This window comes from Cebus imitator, unplaced genomic scaffold (assembly GCF_001604975.1).
Source record: "Cebus imitator isolate Cc_AM_T3 unplaced genomic scaffold, Cebus_imitator-1.0 Scaffold8, whole genome shotgun sequence".
Classification (NCBI taxonomy): domain Eukaryota; kingdom Metazoa; phylum Chordata; class Mammalia; order Primates; family Cebidae; genus Cebus; species Cebus imitator.
This window is the reverse complement of record NW_016107323.1, coordinates 1,516,547-1,533,631: the sequence shown is the minus strand read 5'-3', so window position 1 is coordinate 1,533,631 and position 17,085 is coordinate 1,516,547. Positions and strand designations below refer to the sequence as shown.

Sequence of the window (17,085 nt, the reverse complement as noted above, 5' to 3'; positions counted from 1 at the left end):
CCAAAGTGCTGGGATTACAGGCTTGAGCCACCGCGCCCAGCTTTAACAGGATTCTTAAAGGAGACAGCAATCTAAGTTCAGCTGCTGAGCTCAGATAAATATCTTTACCTCTCCAAGTCCAACTTCCTCATCTGTAAAATAAGGACAGTGAAAACATCTCTGAAATTGTATTAAACAAGACAATGCCAGGAGCAGTGGCTCATGCATGTAATTATAACACTTTGGGAGGTCAAGGCAGGAGCATCACTTGAGCTCACAAATTCAAGACCAGCCTGGGCAACATAGTAAGACCTTGTCTTTACAAAAAATTTAAAAATCAGCCAAGTGTGGTGGCATGTGCCTGTAGTCCCAGCTACTTGGGAGACTGAGGTGGGAGGATCACTTAAGCCCAAAAGGTTAAAGCTGCAGTGAGGTATGATCATGCCACTGCACTCCAGCCTGGATGACAGTGAGACCCTGTCTCAAGAAAAACAAAACAAAAAAAGAAAAAAGCAGGATATTGTTTCTAAAGCACCTGGCTTAGCACGTATCAGGCAGTCAAGAGAAGGCAGTCATTACTATGAATCTAGTAATTGTTGATAACAACAGGGTTATTACAAGCAAGAATTCTTGACGGTCATGGGATGGAAAGACTATTTTTAGGCAGACAGAAACTATAATCTGGCAAGCCTGAGTTCTTCATTTATAAAGTCTACTGCATCGACCAGAGCATTCACCAAAAACCAAGACAGGACTCTAAAATATCTTGTGCCGGAAATGAGTTTGCTTTGGTATATTCCTAACTCTATGGGTATGCTTCTTTATAAAAGCCTCGCTCTGTTGGATTGCTGAATTGGACTATTACGCATTTGTGTAACAAAGGGTAGAAGGCTAGCATGCCCCCCATTCCCTTTAAACATACCCCTCCCTTAGAAATCATGTTCAGCTGCAAGGGGAGTAGGGGAGGAGCCCCGAATTTGGGTCTTCCTACTCCTAGGGAAGTTCTCTTCCCCTCTGGTTGGCTCAGGGGCTCTTTTCAGCTCTGAAATTCCATGATTCCATGATTCGGTTTGTCCCAGGGAGCGGCCCTGGCAATGAGACTTTCGTGTGTGGTCATTAAATACTCACCATGGTGAAGCCTGACTGGAAAGTTCCAGAAACACACCCTCTAGACAATCTCACCATCCAGATGCACCAGAAAACGCAGCCCATGTCTGTCAAACCCTCTGGCACAGGCATGGGCTGTGAAGCTCTGACTGGTGAACCCCACAGTCCAGCCACCCTGTGTCACCAACAGGCAAGAAGCCAGACCCCCAAACAGCTGAAGTCATCACTTCTGAAAGCTGGGAGCACCCTGCTGCATTCCTCAATTCCTTTCCAAACAACCATTCGACAGAGTGACCCTCTCATCTAATATTCATTTCTGTGTTATTAAAAAAAAAAAAAATCACACTGACTTTAAAACACTTTTTCCCCATGGATGTGAAGTGAGGTGGGAAGACTGCCCGAGACTGGTATACATCTGCTGAAGAACAGAGACTAATGATCATATTTTCCCTAAAGAGAAAAATTTAAAGGTCAAGCAAGAATGACTAGCAGCACGCACTGGAAGTAACCCAGCAAAGTGAAACTCACAGAGCAGGAAGCTCCAAAGCCCAGGCAGGGAAAGCTGGGAGGAGAGGGAAGACAAAGATGGACACACACACACACACACACACACACGCACACACATGCCCATGCACACACACACATATACACACACACGAATGGTGCGATGACTTATGCTCCGGCTTTAAACTGAGCAGGCAGTGCAAAGACCCAGTTCACTGTAGCTCACCCTGCCACCTAACAGTCGTGCATCAGTAATGACAACCCAAGGCGCCCTGAAAGGAGGAGGGAGGCGGGTCAGCAGGAAGTCTGTGGTCAGAGGCCTGTTCAGTGTCCACCATTTCCATTTGCAGCTCGAGCGCTCATAAGCCCCCGCTGATCACAGATGCGTTGTGGTTATGAATGTTAAAGTTGCTTCGGGTTTGAATTCGAGGCTTCCCACGACTAAGCCTGGCAATGCCAGGGAGCATAGAGAGGTGCCCAAGTCAGTCTACCTTCTGCAGAAAAAGTCTAAACTGATTGTTTCTGCTGTTGTCACAACTGCACAGACACTGAACAACCCTGAGTTGGGGCTGCGTGTCTGATGGCCAGTGCTCACCCTCTGTGGTGAGCAGAAGGCCAGGAACGGTGAGGTTCCCAATGACCATGGACCCTTCTTGGGACCTGCAGCCCCTCCCAGCCCCGCTCCCTACACCTGCAGCCCTCCTGACGTGGGGTTGCATGCCACCCTTCTTGCCCACTGTGCACTTTCTAAGATCAAATACAGTCTCCAGAGGTGCCCTGTATATTCTCCACTGGAATCATTTGCTGCCATGCCATCACGTTCCAGATTTTTCAGAAGGGTCAACCTTCCAGAGATGTGTTTCTCAAAGTGAGGTTGGGGAACCCCTGCAGCATAATCGCCTCTGGATGTGTCTGTCAAATAATTCCCAGGCCCCACGCCTGCATTTTGAGTGAGACTCTGGTGATTTCTAAGCATGGGAACCTCTGAGCCCTGCTGTCCTGGAGCAGCAATTCCAAAAAATATTCCCAAGGGTGCTCCAAATTTCTGGGGCAAGTTTTAAAGACATATATTTCTGGACCACCACAACCTACTAGAGCCTGCCCCCACCCCTCTCAATCTGAAATAGACAGTCCAGGGAATTTAACTCCCCAGACGGTACCCATGTGTGTAAGAATTTGACATTCGGGCCATGTTTCCCAAAGCAAGCAGGTCTCACTCCCTTCCCACCCTTTCCCAACATCCCCCGCATCCTTCGTGTCCTAGCTTCAACGTGACTTCCTCAGGAGAGAGCCTCCGTGACCACCGCCCCCGTCACACCTGCAAACACTCATTAGGTTTCCTTCCTCTGTCCTCTCTGGACACCCTGTCCTTCTCTTTTGTATAACTTACTGCCATTGTTACTAAATAGGTGCCTATCTAATTGTTTAATATCTGATCCTCCACTAGGCTGATAACAATCACACATATGTATCACTGACAGCTTACAACATGCCCCTGAGCTGTGCCAAACACTTACCCTGCATTAGCTCATTAAATGTAGACCTCACCATAACCCTGCAAGGTGGACGCTACTGTATACCCATTTTATAGGTGAGAACATTGTAAGCTTGCCAGGCCTGCCTTGTCTCCTCCACATCTCAGGTCTGAACAGCATCTGTACAAGATAGGTATTCAGTACCTCTCCAATCCTCAAAAAAGATTCTGTGGTTGTATAAGTTTAAGAAATTCTGGGTTAACCCCAGTTAAACAGATTTCTTTGTGGCAGGACTTCTCAGAGCATTGACTATGTTAATGTGATTATGAATCGCCACGATGAGGTTGTCCCATTTGTCATCTCAAGCCAAGGACACCTGTTCCCAGGAACCTGCACACAGCTCTCCAAGCCCAGTCTCTCCCTCCTTGGCCATGACACACCGAAAGATGACTTGTCCCTGCGGCCCACTCCAGCCACTAACCAGGAGAGGAACCGTCAGGAATTGGGTCACTCTGACCATGATGCCATATAATCTCATCCCATCTTACCCCAATTCCAAATAGGAACAATGGCAAAAAGACGATCTAGATGTAGCAGTAGGAACAGCAGATCTTGGCAGACAGTAGTAGAAACAAACAGAGGCTGGAGAGTCGGGCAGGCCCAGGTTCAGATCCTCCCTGGTCTCAGCAGTGGACCCTATACCTGCAGAAGCAGCTGCAGAGCCTATGTCCCCACCTTTGCCTCCAGCCTCCTCCACCAAGCCGGCTTCATCAGCAGGTAAGAAGAGCCACGGTCCTCCCCGACCCCAGGCCTCATCCCGGTCATTCATCTACTCATCTGTTGCTTTCCATCATCCAGTAAACAAACTCACTAAGGGGGCATACCGAGGAATAAAAACACGGGGAGCTTGTGGAGCAGAGTACCGAAGAAGAGACATGAAACAAACTCAGGTACCCCTTACTTTCCAAACATAGGAACCAAAGAGATAATATGGGAGAATTTGTATCTGAACTCTTTTCTCTCATTATCCAAAATCAGCAGGCTGAATAAATCAGATCCTGAGGGATGGCTGCATGGACAAATGAAGTGCAATGAAGAAAAATCAAAGTGCAGGGGGAGGCCGGGTGTGGCGGCTCACGCCTGTAATCCCTGCACTTTGGAAGGCCAAGGCAGGCGGATCACCTGAGGTCAGGAGTTTGAGACCAGCTTGGCCAACAAACCCCATCTCTACTAAAAATACAAAAATTAGCCGGGCATGGTGGTGGGCTCCTGTAATCCCAGCTACTTGGGAGGCTGAGGCAGGAGAATCACCTGAACCCAGGAGGTAGAGGTTGTAGTGAGCCAAGATCATGCCATTGCACTCCAGCCTGGGCAACGAACAGGACTCTGTCTAAAAAAAAAAGTGCATGAGGACAGACTGTAACCAAGGGACCTGCCTTCAGGAACTGGGAAGGCTAATACGAAGGAGCAATATTAAACAGGACCTAAGGGAAAAGTGCTCCAAGCAGAAACAACAGCAAGTACAAAATGTGTGATGAGGCAAGAGCGTGGTGCTTATAAGGTGCTGAGAGAAGGCAGAGTAGCACGAGTCCAGTTTGGCAGAGGAACAAGGAAGCTGGACCAGGCAGACCTAGGTGAGGGAGGACCTTGAAGTCAGGCTAAGGATTTGGGTTTCTATGCTGGGTGCAGTGAGAGGTCATGAAAGGCTGGCTGGGTGCAGTGGCTCACGCCTGTAATCCCAGCACTTTAGGAGGCTGAGGCAGGAGGATCACTTGAGGTCAGGAGTTTGGGACTAACCCGGCCAACATGGTGAAACCGCGTCTCTACTAAAAATACAAAAGTTAGCCAGGCGTGGTGGTGTGTGTCTGTACTCACAGCTACTGGAGAGGCTGAGACAGGAGAACTGCTTGAACCCTGGAGGCAGAGGTTGCAGTGAGCAGAGATTGCGCCACTGTACTTCAGCCTGGGTGACAGAATGAGACTCCAACTCAAAAAAAAAAAAAAAAGAAGAAGAAGAAGTCATGAAAGGGTAGGTTTGAATGTTACTAAATGGACCATTCAGCCAAGGTGTGGATAATGGATGGGTGTGAAGGACGAGCAAGTGAGGATGCAGACGTCGAGTTGTGGAAAAATCCCAGGGAAACATGACAGTGGCTTCGGGTGGCCAGGTGGCAGTGTGGACGGAGAGGTGTGGATGAATCTGAGAGCATCTGGAGATATTGCACCAGGAGGCGTGCGGGTATCAATGAACTACATGAAAGGATGGCCAAGCTGTTCTTAAGTTCAGCTGAGGTTAGAAACCACGAATCTATAGCGACCCGTATAACACTGCTTCAGAAAGGATGACTTTCTCCTATGCTGACTCTGGGCCAAGTCTATGAGAACCGCCTTCTGTTCCAAAAAGTACGCAGAGACTTCAGATATGAAGCCACTAAAAGACGGAAAAAGTGATGACATTTTTAAGACATTAGAATCTAGCAGGGGGATGCACAGACTCTGGAGTGAGTTGGGCCCGAGTTGCAATCTGCAACCTTGGGTGAGCAGAATTAGTTCTCTGAGCTGCTGTCTTTGTCCGTAATGTGAAGGTAACGTGTACCTTATGAGGTCCTTGTGAGAATTTGAAGCAATGTGTGTGAAGCTCTGGACACACAGTAGGTCCTTAGTCCTTGTCAGCTTTTATTACAACAACTACCTTACTCAAAGATTTTGCTCATCGATCTAAGCAAGTAGAACCACGTTGGAGTTCTGTGAGCTTTCTTCCATAGGAAAAGCCAAAATGGCACTGTGGGTGGGGGAGGGGAAGGGAGGCAGTGGCCACGTGGTCTAGGAAAGTGGTGGGCCCGCTTGCCTCAGAGCAAAGGCACATGGACATAAAGGATGTGCCTGAACTTAAAAGCGGTAAACACCAGCTGCCCACTTGACACGGTCTCCTTTCATTTATTTTGGGCTCCTCATTTGATGCGGTTCTGGGGCCAAGCCGGCCCCAGGTGGCAGAGCAGCCTCCACTGGCTCGTAAACACCCAGGGCTACCCCAGATGACACACTGTCTTCAGGAAAGAGAAGGAATAGGGGAAGGTGAAAGGAAAGCAGAAGGTAGTGAGGAATAGAAAAAAAAGAGCCAAACATTCATTCTTTACATCAGCAACAATCTATCCAAATATAAAATCAAGGAAACAATTCTTGGGAGGCTGAGGCAGGTGGTTCACTTGAGGTCAGGAGTTCCATACCAACCTGGCCAACATGGTGAAACCCCCTCTCTACTAAAAATACAAATATTAGCCAGGCGTGGTGGTGAGCACCTGTAATCCCAGCTACCTGGAAGGCTGAGGCAGGAGAATCGCTTGAACCCAGGAGGCAGAGCTTTCAGTGAGCCAAGATCGTGCTACTGCACTGCACCCAGTCATCGTGCTACTGGGTAACAAGAATGAAACTCTGTCAAAAAAGAAGAAGGAAAGAAGGATGGGAAGGAAGGAAGGAAGGAAGGAAGGAAGGAAGGAAGGAAGGAAGGAAGGAAGGAGAAAAAAAGGAAAGAGAGAGAAAGAAAATCCCATTTACAATAACATCCAAAAGATCTTTTTTCAAGCCATAGACAAATAAATACTCCGTTCACTTGGATGAGACATTTAGGTATCAGAAACCCAAAGCCCTTTCCAAAAATGCCTTCCCTTTCTTGGCCAATCTTTGCCATTTCTGATAATGTTGCTCCCTACTGGCGGGTAAGAGAAGTGGTGACCACTCTCTACAGAAGGAAGTGACAAGCTGGAATAGCGCGCTAAGGTGACTACAGCCAGGTTTGGTTTTTAAAATCATTTCTTTCAGTGGCTTAAAAATCCTGGGCCAAATTCTAAAAATTCTGGAGTGTGACGGTAGATTATATTTTTTAGGTGATAACTTATTCCAGCATACCCAACTGGGAAGGCTAATGCAGGAAGCAACATTCAGTGGGAGCTGGGAGAAAAGCCCTCCAAGCAGACGGAACGCCAGTGCGAAACTCACAACGTGGCAAGAGCGTGGTGCTTACGTGGCACTGAAAGAAGGCAGAGTGGGGTGAGTCCAGCTGGGCAGGGGAACAAGGAAGTGGGACCAGGCAGGTCTTGGCAAGGTGGGACCTTGAGATCAGGCTAAGGATTTGGGTTTCTCCTCTGGGTGCAATGAGAAGTCATGAAAGGCTTTACCTTTGCAACATTACAGCAGAGCAGAAAGGCAGCTCTCTTCCCATTTCATAGCTGGAAAGTACAGCACAGAGAGGTTAAGCGACCCCCACTGAGTCACATCCCAGCACAGGGGTGAAGCTAAGAAGCCAGATCCCCCGACTCCAGCTGGAAAGAATCCCTACTGGATCAGTGCAAGAAATGTGTTTCTTCAGGCTGCAGTGATTTCCCAGGACTGCTATAACAAAGTGCCACAAACTTGGTGGCTTATTACAATAGAAACGTATTCCTTCATGGTTCTGGAGACTACAAATCCAAAATCAAGCTGTTGGCAGGCCCATGCCCTCCCTGAGGCCTCTAGAGAAGGGTGCTTTCTTGCTTCTTCCAGCTTCTGGTGGCTCCTGGCATTCCTTGGCTTGTGGCAGCATCGCTTCAGTCTCTGCCTCCATTATCACATGGTCTTATGTGTGTTTCTGCATCTCTTCTCCTCTTATAAAGGCACTAGTCACAATTGGATTAAGGGCCACTGTCCTCTAATATGACTTCATCTTAACTAACTATATCTGCAGTGACCCTATTTCCAAGTAAAGTCACATTCTGAGGTTCCAGGAAGGACATGAATTTCGGGGGAACAGTATCAACTCAGTGCACTGACTAAGCAGATGATTATGAAAGATAGATCTGAATTCAACAAGGACTCAGAGCACTGACCAACGGAAGTACAGAAACTTCTTGCAGCAGAACTCCTGGCTGACCCCTAGTATCAGTTCTCTTTCTCTCCCTTTAGAGTAAAAAAAAACACAAGTTTAGCACACGACCACACAAAATAAAGACTACCTTTCCCAGGCTCCCCTGCAGACAGAAGTGGATGGAGCTAAGCGAGATTTAAGCAAAAGTGATGGATCGATCCAAAGGGAATGCCCTCCACTGGAGCTCTCTCCCTCTTCCCACTGGCAGCAAGGCAGACACCATGGTGAGCCACCTTCAACAAGTGGCATGCTTACATAAGAAAATACGTCCTGCGGCCCGTTCAAGCCTAGGAACACATTTGTCTTCTAGCAACAGGAGGTAAACAGAATCAAAAGTTCATGTGGCCATTTTCAGTCCAAATATTTTCCCAGTGGCAAAAAACTTCCAAATATACTACCTGCTACCTAAGAGGGCAAGGCTTTTTTGATTCTAATTACATATTTTTTACCTCTTCCCTTTCTTGGTTCTGTTATTCATCAGAAAAACAGGATCCGGCCGGGCATGGTGGCTCACGCCTGTAAACCCAACACTTTGGGAGGCCGAGGTGGGAGGATCACAAGGTCAGGAGATCGAGCCCATCCTGGTTAGCACGGTGAAACCCTGTCTCTACTAAAAATACAAAAAATTAGCAGGGCGTGGTGGCGGGCTGCTGTAGTCCCAGCTACTCGGGAGGCTGAGGCAGGAGAATGGCTTGAACCCGGGAGGCAGAGGTTGCAGTGAGCCAAAATGGCGCCACTGCACTCCAGCCTGGGGGACAGAGCAAGACTCCAGCCTGGGTAACAAGAGCGAAACTCCGCCTCAAAAAAAAAAAAAAAAAAAAAAAAAAAAAAAAAAAAAAAAAAAAAAAAAAAAAAAAAAAAAAAAAAAAAAAAAAAAAAAAAAAAAAAAAAAAAAAAACAGGGTCCCATGCCCACCCTGGATAAGAGCATCTCCGGTTTCCTCTGAGAACCGCCCTCTCCCATTCCCAGCCGTTCTCTCAAACTGGGCGAGCGATCCCAGCGGCGCCAATGAGAATCGCTCACTCAGCACATGTTTACTGGCCACCTGCCGAAAGACGGACACCAGGCTAGGAGCTGCGGGTGACGGCAAACAAGATATAAACACCCCTGCCCTTAAGAACTTTACACCTCAGGACTTCTGCGGAAACTGCTGGGGAAAAAAGTACTCCCTCTTTCTGCTGGGACTGCGGAAAGGCTGGGGTGGAGGCGGGAACCGGAGGCAGCCATCTTGCCACCGTGAGGAGAGGGACACGGCACGAACAATCAGATGCTGGGGGCTTGGACTCTGCCACACTGGCTTTGGCTCAGTTCCCTGAGCCGAAAAAAGCACTTTTTTTTTTTTTTTTTTTTTTTTTTTTTGCTTAAACCAATGTGAACTGGGTTGGGAAAGGAAGAAGCTGCATCCAATTCCTCCGGATACCTTAAGAGTCCCCCAGAAAGATACCTGAAGCAAGTTTGGAAATGCCAAGTAAAAACAGGTGACTCTCGAAAACGGCTTTTCCCTGGACATGCCCTACCCCCAGGCACTGTTTAAAGACGCCTTCCGTGTTGTCCTTTCCAGTTTTAAACACCTCCCTTTCAATAACCCCCTAGAATGAAGGCACCAGTCCACTGCCTCTCCCACGACGCGTTAAGCACCAAACCAGGTCATCACATCCCCCAGATGACTAGAGACTAGACGGTTCCAGTCACCTCCTGAAGCCCTTGAAATGGCCTGCGTCGCTGCTGCAGGCCACAGGGTACACCTTTACTTCCCAAAAGGCTGAATCCCACCGGCTTTCCTCAAGGTGTGACTGTGTCCCAACGTTTCTGACAATTGCGTCCCTCCCAGACAAGCACCTCCATGCTCTGGGCCCCGTGAATACTTGGCTGGTAACAGGAGCAGCCTCAACTAGACGTGCAGATAACCGAAGCTAACTGCCCACATCCTATGTAGCAGGAAACCGAATAGACGGCTCTTTCAGACTTACTCTCACTTCCCCTCAGCCGCTCCCACCTCTGCGCTCCGCTGCTGGGAAGTCAGGGTGTGCATGAGAGAGACCGTGGGGAAGGGGTCAGTGGAGACTCCAGAACTCAGGTATCAAAAGGCTGAGGGACGTGGGCCTGCTGCAGGAGAGGTGCTGGCGCTGCATTCGCTTGGCAAACCACGTTTTTACTTACAGTGGATTTCGGGGTCATCTAGTATGGGCTAGTGGAAATCCTTTTTTTTTTTAATGTTTAAGAAAAGAGAATAATAAAATTAAAATATACCCAGATCTTCCTTCTGGAGACATAAGTAACAGAAATATTACGCAGGAGGCCCCATCTGCTGTGTGTGTGTGTGTGTGTGTGTGTGTGTGCGCGCGCGCTTGAGTTACGGGTTTGGTTTTGTTTTTTTCTCCCTGTCTCCCACCCCCACTTCCTGTTCGGGGATGGGGGGAGGGGGGTCTGTTTCCCAAACTTGAGAGCATCTTACCCCCAGGCACTGTTTAAAGGCGCCTTCCATGTTGCTCTTTCCAGTTTTAAACACCACCTCCCTTTCAATAACACCCTAGAATGAAGGCACAGCTCCCCGGAGAGGCTTCATTCTGAGGGCGCTGCCAGCCATCACCCTTCTAAGAGTAGTAGTAGACATGTGAAGAGCTCTGAGCTTCCCACTAAATGAACCTCCTCATAACTGAATTCCTTTCTCCCTTCGGTTGAGGACCATTGCACGCACCATGCCTCCTAGAGCTATCACCGTGTCTTCCCAACTGTAGAGCGACTGTCCATTTTCCTTTCAGCTTAAGGGTGGTTCCTTGTCTCAGTCCATTTGAGCTGCTGTATCAAAATACCTTGCACTAGGTGGCCTGTAAACGACAGAAATGTATTGCTCACAGTTCTGGAGGCTGGAAAGTCCAAGATTAAGGCACTGGCAGATTTGGTGTCCGGAGAGGTCCCACTTCCTTGTTCTCACTGTGTCCTCCCATGGCACAAGTGGTGAGGGTCTCTCGGGTCTCTTTTATAAGGACACTAATCCCATTCATGAGGGCTCCCTCATGACCTAATGGCCTCCCAAAGACCACCACCTTCTAATAGCCTCATATTGGGGATTAGGTTTCAATCTATGAATTAGGGGGAGGCGCAGCATTCAGACAATAGGGTTTCTCCATACGTTTTTCCTTCGAAATCACAGAAAGAAATTTTTCTCGCAGAGGCTAGCCCACACTTCGCAAATAGAAGTCTTAGCGGAGCACTTTAAGTCAGATGAGCCAGGGCATCCCAGCTTACTAGCTGTGTTACCTTAAGTTAACTACAAAACTTCTCTGAGTCTCACCTAAAAATGAGGATGAGGCCAGTCCTCCTCGCCGGCTGTGGAGAAGACTAAATGATTTAATACCTGTAAAAGGTACCTAGTGAGTAGCAATGAAGATATATCTTTTCATTGAATTTGAATCCTAAGGATGATCTATTATAGGACTCTTGGACAGGCACTGAGAGTGTGAAGGTGGCTTTACAGCAAGCCACTTGTCCTTTTATGAGTCTCCCTATCGCTGGAAGCTCGTTCATAAGATACTTTGTGACATTTAACGAAAGTTCTGTTCTCTTCCCAGGTATCAAGTAAAACCTCTCCTTACCCTTCTTAGCTCATTCATTCAGACATACAAGCATGTATTCAACTAACATTCATTTTATTACAAGTCTGTCATAGGCCAGGGACTTGGGACACAGTTTGTGTCCTCCAGAAGTCTATAATCTAGTATGGGCCAAAAACTCAATGAAAGCATAAATGTTGACTCCATCAGGAATCTGTATGACAGCCTAATCAAGCAACATAGGATATAGTAAGACAGACATTTTCACACGCTGCTGGTTGTAGCATCAATAGATACAACCTTCTAGAAATAATTTGTCTACACTTATCAAGAGCCTCCAAGGTTTATAACCTGTGAATTCCTGTCTGAAATTTTATTTGAAAGAGACATTAAGAAACTCAGACAAAAGTTTAGTTTACAAAAAAAAAACCACAATGGCATTTTGTTTTGTTTTGTTTTTTGATATGGAGTTTCACTCTGTCGCCTAGGCTGAAGCGCAGTGCTGTGATCACGATCTCGGCTCACTGGGTTCATGAAATGCTCCTACCTCAGCCTCCCGAGTAGCTGGGATTACAGGCACCCGCCAACATGCCCAGCTAATTTTTGCATTTTTAGTGGAGACGGGGGTTTCACCACGTTGGCCAGGTGGTCTCCAACTCCTGACCTCAGGCAATCCGCCTACCTCAGCCTCCCAAAGTGCTGGGATTACAAGTGTGAGCCACCAAGCCCTGCCCACCATTTTTCCAAAAGGGAAAATCTTTTTCAAAAACATTTAAAAAGGAGAATGACAAAATGAAAATACATCCATCTGATGGAATATTACAGTGTTTTCAGAGAAAACTGAATGACAAGAGAAAATGCCCATGATTGGGTACTCCACGGCAAAAGCAAAATACACTATAATATAAGGCTGATGATTTCATCTTTGTAAATATCTATATGTGTATATTAATAATATATGTGTATATATTATGTGTGTATATATGTATATATATTACATGTGTATATATTACATTACATGTGTATAAGATATAATATATTACACATATGTGTGTAGGTATATTACATATATGTATAATATAAACTATTATATATAACATATATGTAATGTGTGTATATACATATGTGCATATTATAATATATACATACATCATATACAATTACATATATGTAATTATATATTATAAATATTACAGATACATATATTATTTGTAAATATGTATTATATAGTTATAAACATATCTTTGTAAAGATATATAATATATATATACACATACACACACACAAAGATAGATATATTTACAAAGATATATTTTCAAAGTCATCCTTAATATCTGCCACCCAGGAAGGATCTCTTGATTTTCTAATCTGTTTTTCTATTTTTCCATATATATATGCATATCTATATGGAAGGGATTAGAGATGACTTTTTTTTTTGGAAGTAGTTCCCTTACATTATCTTATACATGTGTGTAAATATACACACACATATATTTACAAAGATACTTTTTTTTTAAGTTACCCTAATCCCTGCTACCCAGGAAAAATCTCTTGACCTTCTGGTCTATTTTCCATGCATATATATACATATATATATTCCATGCATATATATATTCCATGCATATATATACATACAAATATACATATGCATATATATCTGTATATATATGCATATATATGGCAGAGATTAGGGATGACTTTTTTGGAAGTAAGTCCCTTTTTTCAAAATTCTTTATAATACACTTAAATTTAGTTTCATAATCAGAAATATGTATATATATATATATTACTGCTTTACTCTGAGGCATCATGGGGCAGGGGAGGGAGATGATGGTGGAGAAGGAGCCAGAGGGGCCACCAACCTTTCCCCATGATAAATTTTATGCCAAGCACATGAGCTCTATTAAGATAGGGATCATTGTCTGTTTTGTCCCTTGCTGTTTCCCTAGCACAGGAATGGTCCTGGCACAAATGGTAGACATTCTACAAACGCTTGTTAAATAACTGAACAAATGACCAGAGCTCAGCTCAAATGTTCCTTCCTCTGTCAAGCTCCCTGACCTCTCCTAAACTAATTACTCCTTTTTTTTTTCCCTAGCTGCCCATAGCCATTATCATAAAGCATTACAGCTAACAATTATGGGTCTGTCACCACTTGCTAAATTGCAAGTTATTTTCAGGCAGGAACTAAGTCTTATTTAGATTTGTCTCCTCAGTCAGATAAATATTTGGTCAATAAACGTTTGAGTGCTGGATGGAAGGGTGGACAGATGTCAGGCAGTTCATACTGCATGAACAGTAATTATTCATTTTAATTATGATTTAACCCTCATGTAAATGTATATTGATTTTGAGAACTGCTAATAGCATCAGAACTGAGTTGGGCAGAGACCTTAAAAACAGTCTAAGTAGTCAACTGCAAAATTGTTGGGTTTAGCCCTGAAATACTTTCTTCTAACAAAATTTTACTCAGAACCCCAAAATATGAAACAGATAAGCAAGGAGCCAGTCTGATGGGGTGGGCTTACTAGGACTCCCTAGCCCTCTCCGAAGACCTTCCCCAACATTTGGGCTTAGAGGAGTGGTTTGAAAACTGCCAACATCTACATTTGTTAATATCACTTGAGGGAGTCCCCAAAAGGGGGCAGCAGAACCAGGACAAGAACCCAAGATCCCTCATGCTACACCCAATACCTTTCTACTTTGTTGGGTTTGTTTTTTTTTGTTTTTTGTTTTTTTTTAAAGATGGAGTTTCACTCTTGTAGCCCAGGCTGGAGTGCAATGGCATGATCTCTGCTCACTGCAACCTCTGCCTCCCAGGTTCAAGCGATTCTCCTGCCTCAGCCTCCCTAGTAGCTGGGATTACAGGCATGTGCCACCACGCCCAGCTAATTTTGTATTTTTAGTAGAGACCGGGTTTCTCCACATTGGTCAGGCTGGTCTCGATCTCCTGACCTCAGGTGATCTGCCTGCCTTGGCCTCCCAAAGTGCTGCAATTACAGGCGTGAGCCACCAAGCCCGGCCTTTGTTGGGGTTTTATAACAGATCAAACAGTCAGCAATGAACTCTGTGTTTCTAATCCATTCCTCATTTATTTCCTATAAAAATAAAGAAGGAATGTTGCTGTGACTTTCCAACGACAACATCCTGTGCATCCCTCAAATCCCATTTGCAGGAAGGCACTTACTATCAGACCTGGATTTATTTTTAAAAACCTCATTTTGCTTTTACAGCCACAGGAAACAAAGTCAGCATAAGCCTTGAAAGAATTCTCTGCAGAGTCCCGAGAAAGAGCCCTGAGCCACTCCCCTCCTGAATGCAATGGATTACCCGAAAGTGAGCAAGGCCACTCTTCCTAGTTAGTATTTTTAAGCACATAATTGTCGTTTGGATGATGGCTCACACTCTCCCAACAAAAGCTGTTTTATTACAAGTGACTCAAAGATTGCCTGTTCAGTTTCTGATCTCAAACTGCACTTCCATTTTTGAACAGCAAAATTACACAGAAAACCCTACATATAATAAAACCTTGGTTCTTAAAGGATTTCACTAATTCTTCCATTTGCAAAATAATCTCCGTTCAATACCTTTGCATAGGTTTCCAACAACAAGTTCTACCTCAATTAGACCTTCCAATCCCTAATCCTTAAATCTTCATAAGTTGACAAGCATAAATCCAGAAACCCCTTTAGCTTGCGGGTCCACATGTTCCCTTTAAAAAATGCTGCGTATCTGTGATTACATATTACTTTCTTTTTCAATTAAGCCTTTGGGAGAGTTCTCCCTGTCGTAGTGGTGGTGGTGGTGGCAATGTTGGTGGTGATGGTGATGGTGGTGGTGGTGGTGGTGATGTTTTAATGGGAAATAAAGGGATCAAAGGTGGTGAGACGCCCCTATGAGAAAACCAGCTATCGATTATTCATCAACAGGCATCAAGTGCTACAGTCTAGCAGAGAAAATACAGGCAGCCCTCAGCTTTGTACCAAGCACAATGGCCCTCAGAAGAGACTGTGAAAGCCACGGAGAGATGCCTTTTTATGTTGTGTATAGGCCCATGCCCTCTCCCACAGCCCAGGAAGGGGAGCTTAAAAAAGAGGCAGGCTTTTGATTTAAAGAGGACACAGGGTGGCATCTTTCAGGGGACAATGTGCTTAGACCCCACACACAGTGCCCTTGGGTCTCAATTCTATGAGGAAGCGGTGGACTTTGTCCTCCATTCTCCATTGTTCATCTCTAGGGCAGCCCAGCAACTGCAGCCTGACCCGGATACACCCATGAGCTCCCAGTGAAACAAGAAACTCGCTTCCTGGGGCTATTTACACACTTTCCCTTTCTCCTGCCACTGCTTCCAGAGCCCTCTGAGGGTGCAGCTAGGGCACCATTAGCAACTGAGAGACTGAAATGGAACCTCCATGGCCTGTAATTTTGGCCCAAGCAATGCAAAACAGAGGAGTTTCAAATCCCACCACGGAGTGCTTTTAAGCCCTTTCTTAACTTTGCACTTTAGGCGTTCATGAATAATCTTCTTACCTCCCATTAAATGACGATAATAGAAACAATTTCCAAATGGCCCCGAGTTCATTTTGAGAAAGTGTATTTGAAACTGCTGCCTTTCTAATGAAACAAGAGAGTTCATCAAGCTTAAATTTCATCATCTGAAAAACAGGAGACACTAAACCTTCTGTGGCTCCCTGGTCCCAAGAATAAAACTCAAACTTGAGAGTGTTCAGAGCCACCCAGGTCCACCTCTCCATCCCTGGGCTCCTGTATTCCCAGATACCACTGTCCTCAGTGCCCCACGCCCTGCTCTTGCTCCAGCAGGCATCCTCACCTGGAATGTCTTTCCTCCCCCTTCCCAGATTCTGCTAGCAAATTTCTACTCATCCTCAGGGCCCAGTGCAAACCTCGACTTTCCCAGGAAGACTTCCTTCCACCACCAACAAAATCAACCACCCTGCTTCCCTTTCCTTCGGGGTTTGTCTCTCTTTGTAACAGCAATCGCATCTGGCCCCATAAGATAGTGAAGCATGTGTGTTTCCATCCACCCTAATAGAACGAATGTTCCTTGGGCCAGTCTTTGTGGCCAAATGTTGGTATTAGAACCATTTGAAACAAAATGTAAGCAATTCCCTAAATTCTTCTGAGTCTCCATTGCCTCATCTATAGAATAGAGCTAGTTACAGTTGCTTTTCCTACATGGCAGAGTGTGTTAGGATCTCAATAGCACAATCAAGCTTCAGATAGTGATTGATTATCTAGAAGATACCTTAAAGGCCTAACATGACTTTAGGGGTGTGTGTGTGTGTGTGTGTGTGTGTGTGTGTGTGTAAAAATTTGCAGCAAATCTCTTGTATTTAACATGTTGAGACTTAAGATAATCAATATTATTCCCAAAGGGTATAGCTAAAACCCAGGAAAGACAACATCCCCTTAAGAAAATGGAAGGTGCAGGCACAGTGGCTTACGCCTGTACTCCCAGTACCTTAGGAGGCTGAGGCAAGATCCCCTGAGCCCAGGTGTTTGAGACCAGCCTAGGCAACATAACTAGACCCTGCCTCTACAAAAA

At 45.5% G+C, this 17,085-nt stretch overlaps 1 protein-coding gene and 1 pseudogene across 2 annotated transcripts in view; both read right to left on the bottom strand.

Moving 5' to 3' along the window:
* Positions 1-3,894, bottom strand: part of LOC108312261 — a 35,779-nt pseudogene extending 31,885 nt beyond the window's left edge.
* The window catches only part of CHST11 (carbohydrate sulfotransferase 11), a 314,882-nt gene that overhangs the window by 282,307 nt on the left and 15,490 nt on the right, over positions 1-17,085 (bottom strand). The window lies entirely within an intron of this gene.